At 46.0% G+C, this 14786-nt stretch overlaps 1 protein-coding gene across 2 annotated transcripts in view; it reads left to right on the top strand.

The window, feature by feature from the left end:
- The window catches only part of KIF16B (kinesin family member 16B), a 1953564-nt gene that overhangs the window by 249198 nt on the left and 1689580 nt on the right, over positions 1-14786 (top strand). The gene's annotated exons all lie outside the window — the stretch shown is intronic.

Here is a 14786-nt window from a genome sequence, read left to right on the forward strand (position 1 = left end):
AACCTCTCCTCACCCTGGTACCTTTAGGGAGCACTTTTGCCCTCAGTCTGACCTTCCCTCTTTCGAGACTGAGAACATGTTACACCATCATAACCCCTTTTTGGGTAAAATAAAAATGTGGAAAAAGTACAGTGATGATGTGCTTTTGATCTGGACAGGCACCAAGAAAAAGGCTCTTGAGTTCGCAGAGTGGCTGGATGCTCTCAATCCCTTTTTAAGGTTCACAACGACAATCGGAGAATTGGTACTACCCTTTCTGGACCTCCTAATAAAAGCAGAAGATCGACAACTCAAGACTGAAGTCTTCTACAAGGCAACTGATCGTAATAATCTCCTCCGTTTCAAGAGTTTCCATTCACAATCACTTCATGAGAACCTACCTGTTGGCCAGTTTTACCTTTCTGACACACTTGCTCTGAAGCTAAAGATTATAAAGCATATGCCAAGAAACTGGCAATCAAGTTATTTTTATTTTTATAGATATCTCTTTATTGGGTTTAATACAACCAAATACTGTAATGCAGCAATATACAGCAATGGAAAGAAAGAAAGAAAGAAAGAAAGAAAAGAGAGATAAGGAATATACATATTGAAAAACACAACAATGAACTATGCCACTTACCAAAAGATATTACTCCAGTAGGATTTACAAAGGTGGGAAGCCGTCACTGCGGTACAGGATGTAAGGCCCAGCAGTAGGTTGGGATGTATTTCAACCTCGCTTTAGTAGTCATGAGGGCACCGTGTGATGCAGCGGGGGGAGTAGGAAGAACACCACATATGTGACAATATCGAATAAGGGTGTCAGTCAATGTCTTGCATGTGTGGGTACTTGGCAACGGCAGACCTCCCAACCAGTGAGCAAGAGAGGCTACCAGGCGAGGGGGCCTGCTCCCCCAATCATAAAAGCAACATAACTTCACCAGGAGGTGGTATGGAGGCCCCTGAGTGATCAGGGGGGGCTTGTGTCATTTTTGGCTTCAATGTTTACAGTACAAGCGTCTCACACCTCGCAGCCACCTCCCGCCAACCCCTTGGATTGCTGGAGTTGTAGGGTTTGGGCCTCTGCACGGGACCACTGGAGCAGGCCCGTAGCCACTTAGTATTACTTGGGGCGTGAGTAGCCTTCCAGCGTGTGGCAATTAAGCGTTTAAAAGTAATGAAGGCTAAATTAATCTGTGGAGCTGTTTATCACCTTTAGCCTGCTGGCGCAGACCTAGTAAGCAGGACTCTGGGTTTAATATTAAGGAGTGGTTGGTTATTTCTGCCGTTGTCTCAGTAATATGTCGCCAGGCTGCCGTAAGTGGTGGCATTCCCACACCATATGATAGAAGGTAGCCTCTGGTGTCGCACAGCGCAGACACACGGGGTCCGACTTGGTGAACATGCTCTTAATGCATGACGGGAACAGATAGGAGGGATGCAGTTAATTAAATTGGGTGTAGCGAAGCCTGGAATTGTGTGAGACGCATTTAACAGTGGGAAGCGCTGCTGTCCAGGCTTTTTGCAATAAGGGGGTGCTGAGTACTGCATCCCATCGAGAGTGAGCAGCCTCTAGGCTCGGACGGGCCTCCACCAACAATGTATTGTAAAGCCTTGATATCACTTTTTTGGTGTCATTTGTGAATAGCATCTGTGTGAGTATCTGTGATGTCAGAAGTTTGTCATCTCCTGAATTCCAAGTAGTTTGTAGCAAATGTCATATTGTACAGTAGGTCAGGAAAGTTCATTAGTTCATTGAACGTTAACAACGTAGCTTCAGAATAGAAATCAGGCACCCTCACCAGATCCTCTTTCCGCCGCGGGGTCATATTATGGTTTGCAAGCATGTCGTGGGCTTTGAGCAAGTGTAAGAGTGGTATCAGTGGTGAGTATGGTATGTTCCCCCGTAGTAGGTCAGTTAGCAGACTCTGTAGGGATTTAAAAAAGGAGCGAGGGAGAGTAACTGGCAGCGCTTCAAAATAATATAATGGTCTAGGAAGAATGAGCATTTTAGCTATGGCGATAATGGGAGAGAGCTCAAGAAGGGGAGCGATCCCTGTATAGAGCGAATAGCCCTATCAATGCTCTCCCTCAGGTCATTAATTACACTTGTATTCCCAAAAATGTAAAGGTGGTATGGCACCATGGTAGGTAATAACCTGGGAGGTCCAGCTGTAGGACCACGGGAACAGGTGATAAGGGGAATACAGACCAGTCAACTCACAGCCCTTATATTTCGACAAAGGAGTCCAGTATGGCCATCACCCCCGGCAGAGAGATCACATGGTCTCCTAAATAAATTGAGGCATCATCTGCATACAGAGAGACAATGTGATGCGTGTGGAGTTCCAGTTTGCCCCATTGACGTGCATATGTGCGCAATTTGGTGGCTCCGTAGCCATAGCGAACAACAGTGGGGAGAGCGGGCAGCCCTGCCTAGTGCCCCGATATATGGGAAATGTGTCTGAAATGATTTGCGCTGTCTTAACTTGAGCTATCAGTTTAGAGTATAATGTAGTGGTCCAGGTGATGTATCCAGTCCCGAAGTCCATTGTACCTAATGTATAATGAGGAAGTCCCAGTTTAGGATATCAAACGCTTTCTCGATATCCAAAGATATGGCCACACCTTAGTCGTGCTGTGCAGAAGACGAAGTAGTCTCCTGATGTTCAGAAAGGTGTTACAGCCCGGGATAAATCCAGACTGATCCTCATGAATCAAATGTGGAATGAGTGGGAGGAGTCTGTCTGCCAGTATCTTCCCTAGAACCTTGCAGTCTGTGTTTGACAGAGAGAGCGGGCTGTATGATCGCACGTCTAGAGGATCCCGGCCGACCTTTGGAAGCACTGCTATGAGGGCCTCGCGCAGAGATCCCGGCAGCTGCCCCCTTTTGTGCGCCAAATTGAACATGGTGAGCATTGGCTGCAAATGGTGGTTCGCCTGTGTTGCATAATATTCTATGGGTAAACCGTCTGTGCCCGGAGCCTTATTGCGGGCCATTTGGTATATTACGGCATGTATTTCCGCCATCCAAATGGGGCCATCTAGGGCAGCCGACTGCTCCAGCTGTATATGCTGCAGGGGAAGGGCAGCCGGGAAAGTGGATGCGCGTATAGGTGGGAGGGGTATGGGTGGTCGCCTACAACAATTGATAACATGAGTAGAAAGCAGTATTTATAGCCACCTGAGTTTTAACTATTACGCCTGGGTCTAGTCTAATTGCTCCAGTGGGCAAGCGCTGCGGGGTGTCCCAGACCAGCCAAGCCACTAAGCGGCCTGATCTGTCGCCCTCTGCGTACTGTCTCGTCATATAATGTCTGTAATCATATTTGCCCAGTCTGGCGTCGGTCTCCTTATGGTTTACCCTCAAGGAGCTGAGCTCCTCTGGCCGCGACTCACCGTTGGCCACAGCGACCTCCGCTATACGGATTTTGGCCTCTGTGGCCAACTCACAGAGCAATACCCAACGGACACCCACAGAGGCAGCCATGCAATGGCCGCGCACCACTGATGTTGTGTTATTATTTTGCGAAAAGTATGTGGATAAGCATGTGGAGAGCCTCTTGTGGGGGTCCGATATTGCCTCAACTCGCAGGCGCCACGTAGGTATCCTTGTATTCAGACGACCCCACCCCAGGACTACCCTTAAGGGGCAATGGTCTGACACAGTGCGAGCCAGGTACTCTGAGCTATGCCATCAAAAAACAAGAAAAGGGAGTAGCTTGAGAAATAAGGGAGATTCGGAACTTGAGTCCTGGTCCTTCAGCTTCGACGCCCTGTTTAACACGCCACTTACCGGGACTCTGTAGTTTATCTCTCCTCCCCGGTTGGTGAATTATAGCGCGGTCCCTCTATTTGAAACCGGTGCGTTTAATATCGCAGCACACTTCAACTGATCCCATTAGACATTTATAGAGATCGCTGCATTTTTCATGCGAGGCACATGAATTGCTATGGACACATTGGCCGCTTACAGACAATCCTCTTACACTATGTCCTTCCATGCCTCGGAGACCCGTAATATTTAGATGATACTGTCATTTTACAGACCACCCCTTTCCACTTTATTGTAGACCTCATCTATCTTAAGAGATAGTTTGTTTTGGGACACTTTATTATACAAATACATATGGCTGTCTGCAGTGTGGTACGTTTGTATATCTAGTCAGGTACAATATACGGAATTTACCTTTTACCTAATAGTTTCTTTCCAATCTTATAGCTATATCTACATATTTAGACCATATTGGACCACGCTATATTGGTGCTTACACCGATGGGGCCCATCCACTAATACGAGGAGGGTAAGCATGGTTGTGCTTGATGTTTTTCAGTTTTTCTATTTCTCCACTTTTCAGATTTGCGCATCATGAAGGGGAGATATCACCAGTGTGTTGATTATGTTTACGAATTTGCACATTGCACATCACTGAATGTTTTGTGCTTTTGTATAACCTGTTTTCTGACTTTATATTCTAGGTTCCTACATAATATGATATTCCCTACTATAGGCTGCAGATAACTTTAGGATTAAGTAGGTTTATTGGTCCTGAAGAATCGCACTAGATCTTGTAGACTAAAAAGCGAGAAACATGTTGACCTTCATTTAGTAGCAGTACAGGGGATCCTGTACGTGCACACACTACACTCCAAGTTGAGAGGCTTAGTGATAGTTATAAACACATTCTTTTTTGGGGAGATTAGACCTTATCTTGTTCTTTCCACTCACTCTTGTTTTTAATCATGACAGAGGTTAGATATCCTAATAAATTATGTTTTACCTCTAGTCATTTTTAACAGCACACTTTCCTTTTTTTCATACCAATCCTACACAGTAATATACACTGACCGGCAACTATTTACTGTCAAAAGATCTCCGGCAAAGAGCCCCCTTGCGGGGCCCATCAGGCATTGCAGTGCCAGCCTGACGAGGCGCATAGCCCAATGATGAAGCATGTCACCAATTGGTGAGTGAGGGCTCTTGCTCCGAATTATTTGGATTCTCAGGGACCTTCTTCTCCCTTTTTCCCTTTGAGGTATGGGGATCCATTTTCCCCCTTTTTCTAGTGGAACTGTGTATACCTTTTTGATTTGCACTCTGAGCTTTGCACCCGCTGAATCATGGCGCCAAGATTAGGTCTATTCTAGTGTGCAGGTCATGGCCAGGCCACCAGATGTTGAACTGGATCCTGCAGCCACATCAGTCTGTAGAGGGACCAGGATTCCCACATAAAGTTTTGACGTTGCTCCCCTTATGGCCCATATGGTGTAGACTTTTACTCCCCAGAGAGTAAGCAAATGGATCCAAGAAAGCACGGGCCCCTCCGCTTAAGGGAGTGGGCCTCAGATATCGTCTGCCAAATGGGGAGTGAGCGATGGACCGTGGGTAGAGTCATCCAAGTCAGTGTGGTCTCCCCACTCAGGGTCTGAGTGCTGGGACTCCTGCAGCGTAGAGAATGGATTGGCTGCGAACTGTGTAGCCTCAAGCAGTGCATGGGATTGGTACTCGACGGCCTGAGCTGGTGTGGGCTTGGCCTTTATTCCTGTGTGACGTTTACACTTCCCCTTAGGAGTTGACCACTGCCCTTCTGCATCCTCCAGGCGCATCGACTGGGCCAGGCCCTTGACATGGAGCCAGGTCCGGGCATCCTCCGGCGACATAAAGATATGAGTTTTAGAGCCATCTTGTACACGCAGCTTTGCAGGAAACAAGAGGGCGTACTTGAGGTTGTGTTCCCGGAGTCGTTGCTTCTCCAGATAGGAGTTGCGCTTCTTTTGAACCTCGGCAGTGAAGTCTGGATAGGCAGTGATGATTGCATCCTCGAATTTCCATGGTCCATCTTTATGGAAAAGCTGGAGCACCAAGTCTCTGTTGCGGTAGTTAAATAGATGAGCGATCAGGAGTCAGGGGTGAGTCTCCGGCTGTGGGGGCCTGCCCGGCACCCTGTGTGCCCGTTCTATCGAGAAGAATTTTGGCACTTTGTCCCGGAGGACCGTGTCGGTGTGCCACTGCTCCAAGAACAGTTCCGCATTGGGGCCCTCCGCATGTTCCGGGAACACCGCGAGGCGGATGTTGTTGGTTCTTGACCTCCACTCTACGTTGCAACGCTGTCCCTTCCGTATTCCGTTGTCTCATTTGCTCTTGCAGTTCCTTCATTGTGGGGCGCACCTCTACCACTTCCGTCCCTGTCTTGGTGACTCTTTTCGACAGTTTGCGAAGATCTGCATGTCATAAATAAACATTGAATGTCACTGCATAAATCATCGCTTCTAGGGAGGTTTTAGTGTCTAAGAAGGCCTGTAGTACCTTTTCAAATTGTGAGGTATGAGTATGGAGTTTGGCGTCCATCTGCTGTACGGCATGAGATGTCCCATCTAAAACTGCAGACGGGGCATCCAGCGTGGTCATTGTCGGTGTTGGCGTCTTGGTTTTCCCATTCAGACTCCTATTATTAGGGCACTCCCCAGCAGGCACCCATCTAACGGCTCGCTGGGCGGTATACTGTAGGCAGTGTGTACAAGGCCAGCGGTGGTGACCAATCTCGAGGGGAGCTGCACTAAAACAGGAGGGCCCGTCCCTTTGCCGGAGCACAGCCCCACAAGGCCTCCCAGGGCAGTGGATGTTAATGTCACATATCCTCCAGGCAATGCCAATGTCTGTCTGCAGTATGCAAACCGCGCGATGCAGCACCACTGAGGAGATGGCAGCGCCACCACCAGCACTAGGAGAGGCGAGGGCGACCGCCTTAAGTCCCCCACTCCCTACTGGTATAGTTCCTGGATCCCTCAAAGTTGGCCACCTAGGCCCAGTCAATTTGCAGGGCCTGGGATTGGGACTGGGCCCCTCAGGCTCCAGAGCTTCTCACTGCCCAGTTAGGGTAGTCATGGGGCTCCACCCACCTCAGGGGTGCCCTCCGATTAGCGCCAACCAGCCGATGGCCTCCCCCTCAGCCCCAAGCAGGGCAGGCCGCCGAGTCCGCGGCGTTCAGCTGATGTCAGTGGTGCGGGCCGTGGCACGACCTATGCCGCCGAGGCGTGTTGCCCAGGTCTGGGCCGACGCGGGCGCAGTACCTCCTGCTATGCAGGCCATCTCCAGTGTCGACCCTTCTTCTCTTTGACGTTCCCTCATCCCTGCCGCCCCGGCCAGAGGGGTCCACCTAGTAGCGACACCTAGAGGAGACACCGATGTACTCCTCCGCCGCAAGCCTCCCAGGCCTGACCCATCCGGCGCTGCAGGCAAAGCACCCCCGCGTCCTGTGGCGCTCCCCACAGACGCTCGATGCAGTCAGAGGGGAGCAGGACCCACGGCGATCGACTGGAGAAATCCGGTGATCGCCTGGGGACAGGATGTTTATTTGGCCGGGGCGGAGCTCCGATTTATGCTGCCGCTCCGGTCACCATCTTTGCCACGCCCCCACACCTGATAGCACGGGCAAACAAGAGAGCTTTCAACAACAACAGAACTAAGCTGCTCCAGACATATATGAAGGAAAGGGATGACAGACTAATATGTGTGACCACCTTCAGTACTTTATCCAGTGCCTTTTAGAGAATCATAAATAAAAAATGGGAGAATCCTACAGTCAGGTGGTTGGACTTCAAAGAAAGTTTGTTTTTAGACAGGCCAGGAATAGAAAGGATATCCTGGTGCATACGTGCTCAAGAAAAACTGATGGTGTGTGTGTAATCAAACCACTCTTTGGAATTTGCCACCTCTAACAGGTTCTCTCCCCATGCAGCAGGTGCATTGTGTGCCCCTTCACTAAGAAAACCAAAGAGGTAGCTTTAGGCCTAAGAACACCGTGGCGGCTCATGAACCTCAAAAACTGTAACTCCACTTTCGTAGAATCGTGCATACCAGGATCACGGAGCATCAGAGTATCATCAGGTGTAAGCGCAATGCAACAAAACTTACCAAACATTACACTGAGATGGGACCTGGTGTTGGAGAAATGGCTTGGGATGGTCTAGAAACATTAAAACCTACAAGGAAATACTTGACGAAACCTCTCCTTGTCTTTAAACAGAGATAGGTTTAAAGACTCTGAACAGATGTGCATGGATTAAATGATGACATACCATGGGGATATATAAAACCTTGATGCAAACACATTCATTAGCTTGTCGCGTTTGAACCTGCTGTCCTTCTTTTACACACAGCAATTTTCAAAGATTTCCCTTCACAGGCTTATTTCATTTAAAAGTCCCTGTGAGATATCCTATGCACGAAATTCCGACCGTGATTTGCTGATTGGGATGGTAGGCCTATATTTATGGTCCCTTTGAGGAATCAATAAGTGATTGTTCACACTTGGAAGATGAGTCCTGTGTTACCAGTAATTCTTGGTTCTATGATTAAAATCAATCAACCTTCATTACACCAAACCACCTTGCATAAGTGTTCCTATTAAACTTCACCTTTCTCGTATTGATAATTTTTCTAACTTTTTTTTCATAGTGGTCTCAATTCCCTGTACTCAGTAAGTAAATTTCATATGATCAATAATTACATTGTCTTTAATAATACCCCTATTCCATTTTTGAACAATTTTTTGTTTCTGAAATCCAGCAATGAGACTTTTCTGAAAGTGTCCCCCTCCCCTGTATGTTAATAGACTAAGCGAGCAATTTTTGTAATGACCATTACAGATCTGGTGCCTATGTACGAGTTTCTCTTTGTAGTTAAATTCCCCCCTGCTCCCCTACCCCCCCCCATCAAACTACAATCCTCATGAGCCACCAGTATCAGAATATTGTCAGAGAGCACCTTACTGTGCCATGCCCTCTAGGTCAGGACACAGAACTAAATTACCCATGAGGCATGGTCGCTCTAATGATGCAATGCAGGGCCCTTCCGCTTTTGTAGATATTCAGACCTGCTGCCCCCACCTACTATATTTCCGTTTGGGAGCCGGTGTGATTACTTTAGGTACACCAGCATAGTGTTCTCTGTTCTCATGATACAGTATGTTTGAGAACGGATGGGGACCTGGGGAGGGGTGGATGGAGGGGAGGTGGGGGTGCTGTTCTATTACAGATTTGAGGCCTTTTCAGGGTCGAGCCTGCGTCGCATGCATTTCCGCATGAGTTACGCTTGCGAGGCGCTGTAGGAGTTAGTCACGTCAGTGTCTTTCATTGGTTCGTTGGCTTGCCTTTTAAAATCTGCTTGCTTTCGTTAGTGGAAGGCATGCATACGTCATGCCTTTTCTGGTGGTTAGCCCTACTCGAGCGTAGCAACCAAGTACTGAAAACATGCGAGGCTCACTGATTCCCATCAAATTTGTAGACTACTTTTTATCTTTTGTTCGCAGCACGATCTCGTTTGGCAGAAGTCGAGCTCTTTGCATAACATCGACCCTGTTACATAGTTAATTGCACTTTTGCCGGTTACGTAGATAATTGCACTTTTGCCGATAGGTTTCACTACGAGCATACTGTAGCTGCGCTGTTTTTTCCATTCAATGTGGCAAGAAAAATCTGGTTTGGAGTTTACAACTGCTAATAGCTGTAACTCTGAGAAATGCGAGACCCTATTGCATTCCAAATGCTTGTTCAACATATGGTCACCTATGTATGTACAAAAGTGGTGTGTTGATTCCGTGAGGGGTGCGGCCTAACATTGCCACTTATTAGTGTTTATTTGTCTCCCTAGCGGACTTCTTTCTTATGCTGTGGTCTTGTCCAATTATTGTACATTACTGGGTGCAGGTGTTGACGGAACTCACCATGGTGGTGGGGAAGACCCTGGAGCTGTCTCCAGAGATGTTTTTACTGGGAATGATGGCTGGGATGGGAGGTTCCCGAGCGGATAGGCAGTTGGTGGGGACGGCCCTTATGATTGCAAAGCAGGACATTGCAATACACTGGTTGGCGAGCAGTCCCTCCACGCTTTTGCAATGGAGGAGGGGAGTGGACTGGTGCGCCCAGATGTAGAAACCTGTGTATGAGGCAAGAGGATGCCCTCAGAAATACATCAAAATATGGTCTAAATGAACTGTGATTCCGTTAAGCATGTGTAACACTGACACAACTGAGAGGGTCACTCGTATTGCATGCTGGGGGCAGTTAAGTATGCCGGAAAAACAGTTATAAGTACAGTTGTATCAATTCTGTGGTGTGACAAATATTACTTTGAATAAAATAAAAATGTGGTTATTAAAAAAATATTGTCTTTATTTGACTCCTTTATAGTTTTTTTTAGTCAGGCGGGCTATTGGTACATATAGTTACTTTTGTATGTGCAAATGTGATGTAGTGCATCTATTTGGGTGGGTTTCTTTTTATTTTTCTTTATTAAGTCTTAACACAGGCAAGTTGTGCGATTAGTATCCTGTGTTGGTCACTTAGGGGGTCATTCTGACCCCGGCGGTCTCAGACCGCCGGGGCCAGGGTCGGCGGGAGCACCGCCGACAGACCGGCAGTGCCCCGCAGGGCATTCTGACCGTGGCGGTTCGGCCGCGGTCAGACAAGGAAAACCGGCGGTCTCCTGCCGGTTTTCCGCTGCCCTTGGAATCCCCCATGGCAGCGCAGCTTGCTGCGCCGCCATGGGGGATTCTGACACCTCCTACCGCCATCCTGTTCCTGGCGGTTCGCCCGCCAGGAACAGGATGGCGCTAGGGGGTGCCGCGGGGCCCCTGGGGGCCCCAGCAGTGCCCATGCCAATGGCATGGGCACTGCAGGGGCCCCCGTAAGAGGGCCCCACTGTGTATTTCAGTGTCTGCAATGCAGACACTGAAATACGCGACGGGTGCAAACTGCACCTGTCGCACCCCTGCAACTACGCCGGCTCAATTCTGAGCCGGCGTCCTCGTTGCAGGGGCATTTCCTCTGGGCCGGCGGGCGCTCTTTTGGAGAGCGCCCGCCGGCCCAGAGGAAATGTCTGAATGGCCGCGGCGGTCTTTTGACCGCTGTGCGGTCATTTGGCGGCTCCCGCCGCCCGCCGGGCTCAGAATGAGCCCCTTAGTCTTGGGCCCTCCACTGCAAGCAGTGATTTCCAGAACTACTTTGGGAGGCCCAAGTGACTGCTACATGCTGAATCTGGCTATGATGTTGGGTGTTTACCTTTAGTCCCCTACCATATTTTGGGGATCCTTGATGTAGGACCATTGCATGTTTACTCTACCTCTAACTGCCTGTCGCAGCTTCAGTTACAGCACCAGTTGGTTTGTGTCAATGATATTGGTTTGTCAGGAGAGAGTTCTCTTGCAGATTGTATTCACCTCTCCTTCTAATTCTAGTTACAGGGGCACAGTAAATGGTTAGTTATGTATTCCCCTATTAACAATTAATCACATGTCCCTCTTTTTTTAACTATTCTCACTACATAGAGTGTGACTACAGAGGACATTGTCCCCTTCCAGACCAGTTGCCTTTATTATAGGGTGAGAAATAGACCCTGTGTTGTACATGGTTCCTGCATGTGTGTTCGTTTTATGCATGTAATTATACCCACCTATTTCACACATGTTTAATGGTTTGATTTGCAGTGTCACGTGTTGTTTGCACTCAAAAGATAATCACCTTTCCTTGTCAAATAGCGAACACTTTTGAGTACTTTGTGCATTTCCTTTTTCAGAATAGCATTTATTGTAATGTGTATTTGTTTCTATCGTGCTTAATAATTTTAGGTACATTAATATGCAGTTCCAAGTCTTTCTGGATCCTGTCATTATCAAGTACAATTTTATATAAGAACTCCCTCCTTCCTTTTTTCAGTTTACAGGACTTTGAGTCTACCCTAGTGGTATTGCCCTTCCAGGATGAGGAGAGGTTGCCAATGATGAAGAATGACATGATTAGTGTATTGTATAGGACTTCCTCTTCCAAAAGGATTTTCCTTCGTTCACACGACCGGACAGGATCATTGGATTACTTAAGTAGGGCTCACACACACACACCTGTACATAGGGGGGTGTAGAACTAGGTAGTTTAGTTGTGACCACACACTTTTGTGGTTATACAGTTTCTTAGGGAGGACGTATGGTCGCTTTTCTTACCTCCCCCTCGCCAGTTATGTTTTTGTGGTATATGAAGATATTATCATTTGCAAAGACTAAAAGAGAAAAGGAAAGAAAAGAATAAGACTAACTAAAGAAGAAACTAACCTAAAGAAGAAGATACTATTATTGTTCAACTTTAACAAAGAAGATATAATAGCTGTTACAAACAATTATTGGCAGTAGCTCTGATTGTAGAGAAATGTGTACTGCTAATAGAACTAGGTGTAAAATATTCTTAGGGACTTTGGTTACAGTCATATTCTGGCAGGGGTAGCAATAGTCTTAGTTGGCCACTTCACACTTGATACAGAGAAACCTGTTGTAGAATTTATAGATGCAACATCTAGGCCCACTATAGAGAAGATGAGTTGAAAGCATCGTTTGTAGATTACATGAATGAAGATTAATCTATGAATGTTTATTCTAGACTAATCGGACAATATTCCAAAGCTATTGATGTTAAAGACTGCGACATTTGTGCACAAATACCATCCTCAGCAAATGAACAGGTTTCATATCACCATATTCCACTTTCATATGCTATTTCATATAGTATATTTCTTAGTGTAGTATATGGACAGACATTTTTAGTACTATTACTCTAACTTTTACATGGTCCTTTCAAAGGTTCCACTGATGAAAAGCATGAACTACACCCACAAGCTAGAGAGGTGGAGACTGATTGTCCTTACTTTAGACCATTTCTTCCTGTCAACACTGTTTAGCACATGCGATAAACCAAGCATGCTTATTGAACTCACAAGAAAAAGCTCTTGATTTAATGTTAGAAGAGATAAAGGATCATTTTGCAAAAAAAGTGTGTAAAAAAGATGTGCTAAAGAATATATGGAGAAAGGAAGAAGATGAGTTTGGGAAAAATGTCTATTCCGAAGCTTAACTTAGATACAGAGGGAAATTATGTGTGATCAAGAGGAAAATCAGTTAGAGAAAGATACCAGTGGGAAACAGTAATTGTGATCACATGTGTAAATTGTAGGGAGGATCATGGCAAATATTTGCAAGAGGATGATTCTACAATACGTGGAGTGTATTTTATATGTGGATGGAATGTGGATTTTAGATTACCTACTTACTAGGAGGGAATTTGCCACTTATGTGTTCTTTTTCCTAAGATGTATCATATTCTTAGATGCATTAACACTGACGCCTGCACACAAAAGATAAACACGCAGTGTGAATGAGGGAGCACAATTATTGGGAGACAAATCTGGAGCAATTATACCTGCTGTAGGAGTGGTGTTGAATGATGCGAAAACCTGAAAGCTTTCAACAGTTGTTGATAGATTGGCAGCTAGTACCTGTGGAGCATTATTAGTAGAAAACACTGAGCTTGTAGTAGTTAGAGCTATGGTTTTGCAGAATCACTATCCCTTAGATAGCCTACTCACAGAAAAAGGAAGACTTTGCAAGATGCTGAATATTGAGAATTGTTGCTCCTACATTTCCAATGAGAGTGGAACAATAGTAGATTATGCTGAGCATATCTCTGATCTAAAGCTTGATTTTAAACCTTTAGAACCTACGAGTAGAGTTCAAAGGTTTGTGAAATAATTTTCCTCAGTAGCTAGTTGGTGTAAGGCAACAGGAGGATGAATTCTTAAAGCTATCTTAGTTCCTGTAATAATAATAATAGCTTGTTTCCATTCTACCTTTGCAATATAGTGTGCAATAAAAATGATACTAATAAAGAAAGGGGCAAGGGATATGAATGAAGATAGATTTAGAATTGAGCGAGAGAGTGAATGCAGAATATAAGAGATCAAAAGAAAGAGAACATCTAAAACAGAAAAGACAAGATACTGGAGAAGAAGATGAAAGTAAACTCTGACAACACGTTAGTGAATGTAATTTTTGTGGTGGTTCCAAAACATCAGAAGGGGGGGGGGGGAGTGAAAAGTATTAAGTAATGGGGCAACATAAACCAAACTGGATATCCTGGCACAAATAGTGACAAAAGGAAGCTGTGCAACAGAGCTACACAGTGGAAAAGAGATGCAATTATAAGAGGCTGCAGGATTTAGTAGAATTGCTCGCCAGTCCAAGTGTGAGAGGAAAGTTGTTCTATTCCTGTGCCATAATAACCATGAAGGCCCTGCCACCGGGTCACACATGTATGTAGCATAGCAGAATCAGCTGGCTGACAAATGATGAGCATGGTGTTCTCAAAGCCAAATAGTGAGTGAAGAATAGAGAATTTTCTGGAATAGAGCGTAGCCTCATGATGGTCAGTATGATGATGCATACATGAAACTTTTAATAGGTAGCATTGTTTAATGGGTAGCCTGTGTAAGGTCTTGAGATGGATGGGGGTCTGGGCCTGCTTTTTCTAGCCCATATGTGGGCAGCTGCATTCTAAATATGTAGGATAGGAGACATACAAAACGAGAATTACAGTTAAACGAAACAAGAACTAATAATGGCCTGCATCAGAACATTCCTTCGTGACAACAATAAAAATGGTAACATTTTCTTAAGATTCTAAGAAATTAGAAACAAATTAAGGAATGTTTGTTGATATGAGTATTGAAATTTAGGCTAGATTTGAAGACGACTTCCAAATTACAAACTGACCTAATGGCTACTTGGAGGTCACCATTGGTTTCGATGTGATTCCTTTGCAGTACTTGTGAATTGCCATGTGAGGTGTCTGACGTATTCCGAGGCTTGGTTGGATTTGATTTGAGCCTTACGAAACTCTGGTACTACTGGAGTAGATGTGGGTGTAGTAACCAGTGCCGGCTTTAGGGCAGTGCGACCGGGAAGTGGTGGGGGTGATATTTATGG

This window comes from Pleurodeles waltl, chromosome 5, assembly GCF_031143425.1.
Source record: "Pleurodeles waltl isolate 20211129_DDA chromosome 5, aPleWal1.hap1.20221129, whole genome shotgun sequence".
NCBI classification, from domain to species: domain Eukaryota; kingdom Metazoa; phylum Chordata; class Amphibia; order Caudata; family Salamandridae; genus Pleurodeles; species Pleurodeles waltl.